The sequence below is a fragment of the Moschus berezovskii genome, chromosome 16 (genome assembly GCF_049115385.1).
Source record: "Moschus berezovskii isolate FMDL1 chromosome 16, NW_MosBer_1.0, whole genome shotgun sequence".
In the NCBI taxonomy this organism is placed as follows: domain Eukaryota; kingdom Metazoa; phylum Chordata; class Mammalia; order Artiodactyla; family Moschidae; genus Moschus; species Moschus berezovskii.
The window spans coordinates 45,533,257-45,540,229 of NC_142475.1; the positions used below are offsets into that span (position 1 = coordinate 45,533,257).

At 43.9% G+C, this 6,973-nt stretch overlaps 1 non-coding gene across 1 annotated transcript; it reads right to left on the reverse strand.

Moving 5' to 3' along the window:
• Positions 1-5,488: 5,488 nt before the first annotated feature.
• On the reverse strand, positions 5,489-5,599 carry LOC129560564 (U6 spliceosomal RNA). The gene has a single exon (XR_008686797.2). It is a non-coding gene; the product is annotated as a U6 spliceosomal RNA (small nuclear RNA).
• Between the last annotated feature and the right edge of the window lie 1,374 nt (positions 5,600-6,973).

The following is a 6,973-nucleotide window of genomic DNA, read 5'->3' on the forward strand; positions in this document are numbered from 1 at the left end:
TTGCCTGGAGAATTCCATGGACAGAGGAACCTGGCAGGCTACAGTTCATGGGGTTACAAAGAGTCGAACACGACTGAGTGGCTAACACAATCCTTTAGAGCTTTGAAAATATTTAGAAGATCTTGGTAGCCCCTTGAGATTTTTTAGACTGGTATTTCATGTATTATAGGATTAGTATGTGACTGTCAGACAATAGGCATCAGTGTTGTACTGTCTCACCCTGTAAGGGCATGCAGTTTGTTAAATGCTGAAGTCCAGGCTGACTCTTCGTGATCACATAATTTTGTTGCTTTACTAAAAAATTAAAACCTTCTTGTGTATGTCTTGAACAAGTCGCCAGTTAGCCAGTATTTTTAATAGAATGCATTTGTCCAAAGTGAAAGCGATAAGAACATTGTATAGGAGTATAAGGATACAGCTACAAACAGCTGGGGACCCAGGGGAAGAATGCTGTTTCCATTTCCTCCTGGAAATGAGCCAACTCTGTATGACGCAAGTTATCCTGGTGATGTTTTCTACCCCTGAATAAAAAATAAGGGGAAATCTGTATGACACAAGTTATCCTGGTGATGTTTTCTACCCCTGAATAAAAAATAAGGGGAAATCTCTTGACCACACAGCACTAAGAAATACATTCTATGGACAGTCTCTACTTAATTTTTTCAACGTTCTTTTTAAAAAACAATTTTTTTTTTTTTGGTTTTGCCTCACGGCATGTGGAATTTTAGTTTCCTGACCAGGATAGAACCCACACGCCCTGCACTGGAAGCTAGGAGTCTTAACCAATGGACTGCTGGGCAAGTCCCAAGTCTCTTGAGAGTCCCTTGTACTGCAAGGAGCTCCATATGAAAATTTCAATTTTCTAGGCGCTTCATTTAAAAAAGAAAAAGCTGAAATTCATTTTAATATCATAGTTTATTTAACCCAACATATCCAAAATATCAGGGCTTCCCTGGTGACTCAGTGGTAAAGAACGTGCCTGCCAATGCAAGAGACTCAGGTTGGATCCCTGGGTTGGGAAGATCCCCTGGAGAAGGAAATGACAACTCACTCCAGTATTCTTGCCTGGTAATTCTCATGGAAAGAGGGAGCCTGGAGGGTTATAGTTCATGGGGTCACAAAAGTCGGATACAACTTAGTGACTAAACAACAAAAATATCAACAACCCAAAATATCATTTCAACCTGTAATCAATATAAAAATGATTGAGATATTTTACATTGTTTAAATGTCTTTGAAATACAGTGTCTATTTTACATTTATAAACATCTGTTTGGAGTTGTCATGTTTCACATGCTCAAATAGCCAAATATGGCTAGTGGCTATAACTGTAGGGCAATTTAATACAGTACAGATAGAAATTCAGGCTCTGGAGTCAGAGATTTTGATTCGAATTCTTTCTCCACCGCTTTCTAAAGCACAATTAGGGAAATCTCTGGTTTTAAAAAAGTATCAGTTTTTTACTTCTCAGAGCTACATACTAATCTATACACTAATATGGATTATGAATTTCTAAGAAAAACAGCATAAAACATATGCTCTAATATATCATTACACTCTTTTTTTCACATGACAACCTATGTAATTATTGTACCAATAAATACACTTTGATGCCGTAAACTACTATACCAATATATACAGATACCAGCTATTAAGATAATTCCATGATCTCTAAAGGGTCTTCCCCGGTGGCTCAGTGGTAAAGAACTCACCTGCAGTGCAGATGCTGCTGCAGATGTGGGTTCAATCCCTGGCTCAAGAAGATCCCTGGAGGAGGGCATGGCAGCCCACTCCAGTATTCTTGCCTGGAGAATCCCATGGACAGAGGAGCCTGGCGGGCTACCGTCCATAGGATTGCAAAGAGTTAAACACATGTGGACGTGGGACTTGATTTCTAAGGGTTATAGAAAACTCAATATCACTTGATCCAGTGGATCATACCCTCTTCCTAGATACATTTTCTTTATTTGACTTACAGGATCCATCCTTTTTAAATTTTCCTCGCTTCTCACTAGTCACGTCTCTTCAGTTTTTAAACTTCTGAATACTCACTATAATTTTCTAGTTGATCTCCTCTCCTCCCATTGTTTAAAATTGTCAACGGGAATTCCCTGGTTGTCTGGTGGTTAGCACTCTGCACTCTCCGAGCTGAGGGCCTGGGTTCAATCCCTAGTCAGGGAACTAAAATTCCACAAGCTGCACATGTCAGAGCCAAAAAAACTAAAAAATGAAATAAAATTGTCAAGATCCCGTTGAGGGACTTCCATGGTTATCCTCCAGGGGTTAAGAATTTGCCTGCCAATGCAGGGAACACAGGTTTGGGAAGAGCCCACATGCCTGAGTAACTAAGCCTGCTGCTGCTAAGTCACTTCAGTCATGTCCGACTCTGTGTGACCCCATAGACAGAAGCCCACCAGGCTCCCCCGTCCCTGGGATTCTCCAGGCAAGAACACTGGAGTGGGTTGCCATTTCCTTCTCCAACGTGTGAAAGTGAAAAGTGAAAGTGAAGTAGCTCAGTCGTGTCCGACCCTTAGCGACCCCACGGACTGCAGCCTACCAGGCTCCTCCGTCCATGGGATTTTCTAGGCAAGAGTACTGGAGTGGCTTGCCATTGCCTTCTCCGGTAACTAAGCCTAATGTGCCACAACTACCGAGCCCATGTGCAGCAATGCAATACTGAAGCCCATGCACCTAGAGCCACACAGTGCAAGCAGAGAGCGGCCCGCTTTCAGAAACTAGAGAAAGTGAGAAGGTAACAGGCAGGAAGACCAGAAGTCCCCAAGCGGCAGGAGAAAATAAACTGCAACTGGCAGACGTTTTTTCCCTACTCTACACAAAATTAAAAGAGCCTTCTTTTGATTCTGTGTTGATGACACTTGGTTCTGCCTTGAACTAAACAATGCATTTTTCTTATATTAATGAAACTATGTATTTGTTTTGGAATTTGCCTTTCTTCAAAATTGTTCTGCCTAATTTTTTCTTTTCTCAAACCTTGGGCTGATAATGGCTCAATAAACCAGTGTTCCTCTCAGTTGTTATATGGCCAGGGGGATGACACACCTCATGCCATCCTGTCTCAAAAGTGTATATTGTGGGAGAGGGGTCTGGTGAGATGGATAAACTCCCTCTAGCCTTGAGATGTCTCTCTTATCTGATTAATAACTTTCTAACAGACATAAGAAGCACAAGCTGGAATCAAGATTGCTGGGAGAAAAATCAATAACCTCAGATATGCAGATGACACTACCCTTATGGCAGAAAGTGAAGAGGAACTCAAAAGCCTCTTGATGAAAGTGAAAGAGGAGAGTGAAAAGGTTGGCTTGAAGCTCAACATTCAGAAAACAAAGATCATGGCATCTGGTCCCATCACTTCATGGGAAATAGATGGGGAAACAGTGGAAACAGTGTCAGACTTTATTTTTTTGGGCTCCAAAATCACTGCAGATGCTGACTGCAGCCATGAAATTAAAAGATGCTTACTCCTTGGAAGGAAAGTTATGACCAACCTAGATAGTATATTAAAAAGCAGAGACATTACTTTGCCAACAAAGGTTCGTCTAGTCAAGGCAATGGTTTTTCCGGTGGTCATGTATGGATGTGAGAGTTGGACTGTGAAGAAAGCTGATCGCCGAAGAATCGATGCTTTTGAACTGTGGTGTTGGAGAAGACTCTTGAGAGTCCCTTGGACTGCAAGGAGATCCAACCAGTCCATTCTAAAGGAGATCAACCCTGGATGTTCATTGGAGGGACTGATGCTAAAGCTGAAACTGCAATACTTTGGCCACCTCATGCGACGAGTTGACTCACTGGAAAAGACTCTGATGCTGGGAAAGGTTGGGGGCGGGAGGAGAAGGGGACGACGGAAAATGAGATGGCTGGATGACATCACCGACTCTGTGGACATGAGTTTGAGTGAACTCCAGGAGTTGGTGATGGACAGGGAGGCCTGGCATGCTGTGATTCATGGGGTCGCAGAGAGTCGGACACGACTGAGTGACTGAACTGAACTGAACTGAACAGACATAATGGGCTTCCCTGTGGCCCCAATGGTAAAGAATCTGCCTGCAATGCAGGAGAACAGGGTTCGATCCCTGGGTTGGGAAGATCCCCTGGAAAAGGAAATCGCAACCCACTCCAGTATTCTTGCCTAGAGAATTCCATGGACAAGGGAGCTTGGTGGGCTACAATCTATGGGGTTGCAGAGAGTCGGATATGATTGAGCGACTAACCCAAGCAACAGACATAAAACACCTTGCTGAAAACTAGCAAAGGGGCACTATTTCTGTTCCCTTCTAATGTCTATGTCAGAAGCTTTCCCTATCTCTATTACACTTTAATACAACTTTGCTACACAGAAAGCTCTAAGTCGTCAAGCCTTGTCTCTGACCCTGGATCAAAATCCTTTCCTCTGAAGGTCGCGATCCTGGCATAACACATGCCTGGAAGCAGTAGCCTTTCAAAAGGCTGCACACCAGTGAAGGCTGCTACCCTCCCTTGTGGTGCACAGGCCCTTGGATGCTAGGGCTCCAGTAGTTGCAACCCTCGGGCTCAACAGCGTGGACTCAGTAGTTGTGCCTTGGGCTACTTAAGTGGCAGGCAGATTCTTAACCACTGGACCACCAGAGAAGTCCCATAAAATCGTCCTAAAAAGAAAAAATTCAGAGTATAACTGGCCCTTGTGTGTGTGCTAAGTTGCTTCAGTCATGTCTGACTCTTTGCGACCTCATAGGCTGTAGCCACCAGGGTCCTCTGTCCATGGGATTCTCCAGGCAAGAATACTGGAGTGGGTAGCCATGCCTTCCTCCAGGGGACCTTCCCGATCCCTAAGGGATCCAGTGAGGCTCCTGCATTGCAGGCAGATTCTTTACCACTGAACCACCAGGAGAGCCCACAACTGGACCTTAGTACTAAATCAAGATTTGACCAGCATTAGCTTTCCAAATTAACCAATTATTTGACTAAGCAGACTGAATTGACTAATTTTTGTCGGCCCTGGTGATACCTTTACTCTTCCCAGTAGAGGTCACTATGTAACAAATTCTTTGATTAAAAAAAATACATAGTATAATTCTTCCCATGCAAAGATTGTCAATTAAAAAAAAAAACTATGAAATTCTTTCTTACTAGCTCCCTTGTAATCCAAGTAGGCAGAGAAGCCAAACACGAGATGGGATGAGGGCCAGAGATCCAAGAAGCTGGTGTGAAAGCTACTGCACAAATACGAGTAACATTCATGCATGTGGCTTAGTGTGTTTGCTCTTTTGGTTTCAGGAATTTCTTCTGATTTCAAAAATCTAAGATTCCTCTCTCTGCTCTCCACAGAGCACCAATGTGATACCTGCTCGGACTAAACCCATATGAATCAGGAAGCTTACAGCAGGGCACCACTCATTTGGAGGATGGTGTCTTCTTCCGAGCCTGTCTTTCATGGCCTTTCTTTTGAGTAGGAGAGCCTGGACTTCTTTCTGTGACAGCTATTTTTTTTTTTTTTAATATGGAACGCTTCACAAATTTGCATGTCATCCTTGTGCAGGGGCCATGCTAATCTTCTCTATATTGTTTCAATTTTAGGATATGTGCCACCAAATGAATCGAGCATGACAGCTATATTTTTTTAAAAAGCAAAAGTATGGGAATTTCCTGGTAACCCAGTGCTTAGGCCTCTGTGCTTTCACTGCCAAGGCCCGGGTTCAATCTTTAGTCAGGGAACTAAAATCCTGCAAGCCACACAGCAAAAAATAAATAAGTAAAATAAGTAAAAGCAAACACTTTCAGGCCTCTGGAAGCCCAAACCCAGAACAGCACAGTGTCATTTCTTCCATGCTTAGTTGGTCAAACAGAGCCATAAAGCCATTGCAGATTCAGTGGTGGACAAGTAGGCTTCACTTCTTGATTGGAGGAGGAATATGCCTGCATCAGGATGAGATGAACTGTTGAAGGCTAGCCTTGTGAACAGGGCTTCCTAGGTGACGCTAGTGGTAAAGAACCTGGCTGCCAATGTAGGAAACGTAAGAGATGAGGGTTTGATCCCTGAGTTGGGAACATCCCCTGGAGGAGGGCATGTCAATCCACTCTAGTATTCTTGCCTGGAGAATTCCATGGACAGAGGAGCCCGGCGGGCTAAGGTCCTAGGGTAGAAAAGGGTCAGACACGACTGAAGCAACTTAGCACGCACCCACACATTCTTGTGAACCACGTACCAGAGTGTCTGACTGAATGTGGAAAAATTAGACACTGAAGTTAAAGGGTTAGTCTAGGGTGGTTACCCAAGCAGAGTTGTATCTAACAACCAAAATGACACAACATGAGAGAGGGCAGCTAATACATGTTGTTGTTCAGTCATTCAGTCGTATCCAACTCTTTGTGACACCATGGACTGCAACACACCAGGCTTCCCTGTTCTTCGCCATCTCCTGGAGTTTGCTCAAACTCATGTCCATTGGGTTGCTGATGCCATCCAATCATCTCACCCTCTGTCATCCCCTTCTCCCACCTTCAATCCTTCCCAGCATCAGGATCTTTTCTAATGAGCCAACTGTTCAAATTGGGTGGCCAAAGTATGGGAGCTTCAGCTTCAGCGTCGGTCCTTCCAATGAATATTCAGGGTTGATTTCCTTAAGGATTGTCCTGTTTGATCTCCTTGCAGTCCAAAGGACTCAAGAGTCTTCTCCAGCACCACAGTTCAAAAGCATCAGTTCTTTGGCTCTTAGCCTTCTTTATAGTCCAGCTCTCACATCTCACATCCATAGGTGACTGCTGGAAAAACCATAGCTTTGACTATTCATTTGTTCTAGCTACATTTCAAATCCTTAGCAGCCACCTGTGGCTGTGCTGTGCTGTGCTTGGTTGCTTCAGTCATGTCTGGCTGTTTGCAACACCATGGACTGTAGCCCGCCAGGTTCCTCTGTCCACAGGATTCTCCAGGCAAGAATACTGGAGTGGGTTGCTGTGCCAGAATGCAAATGTTTCTGTC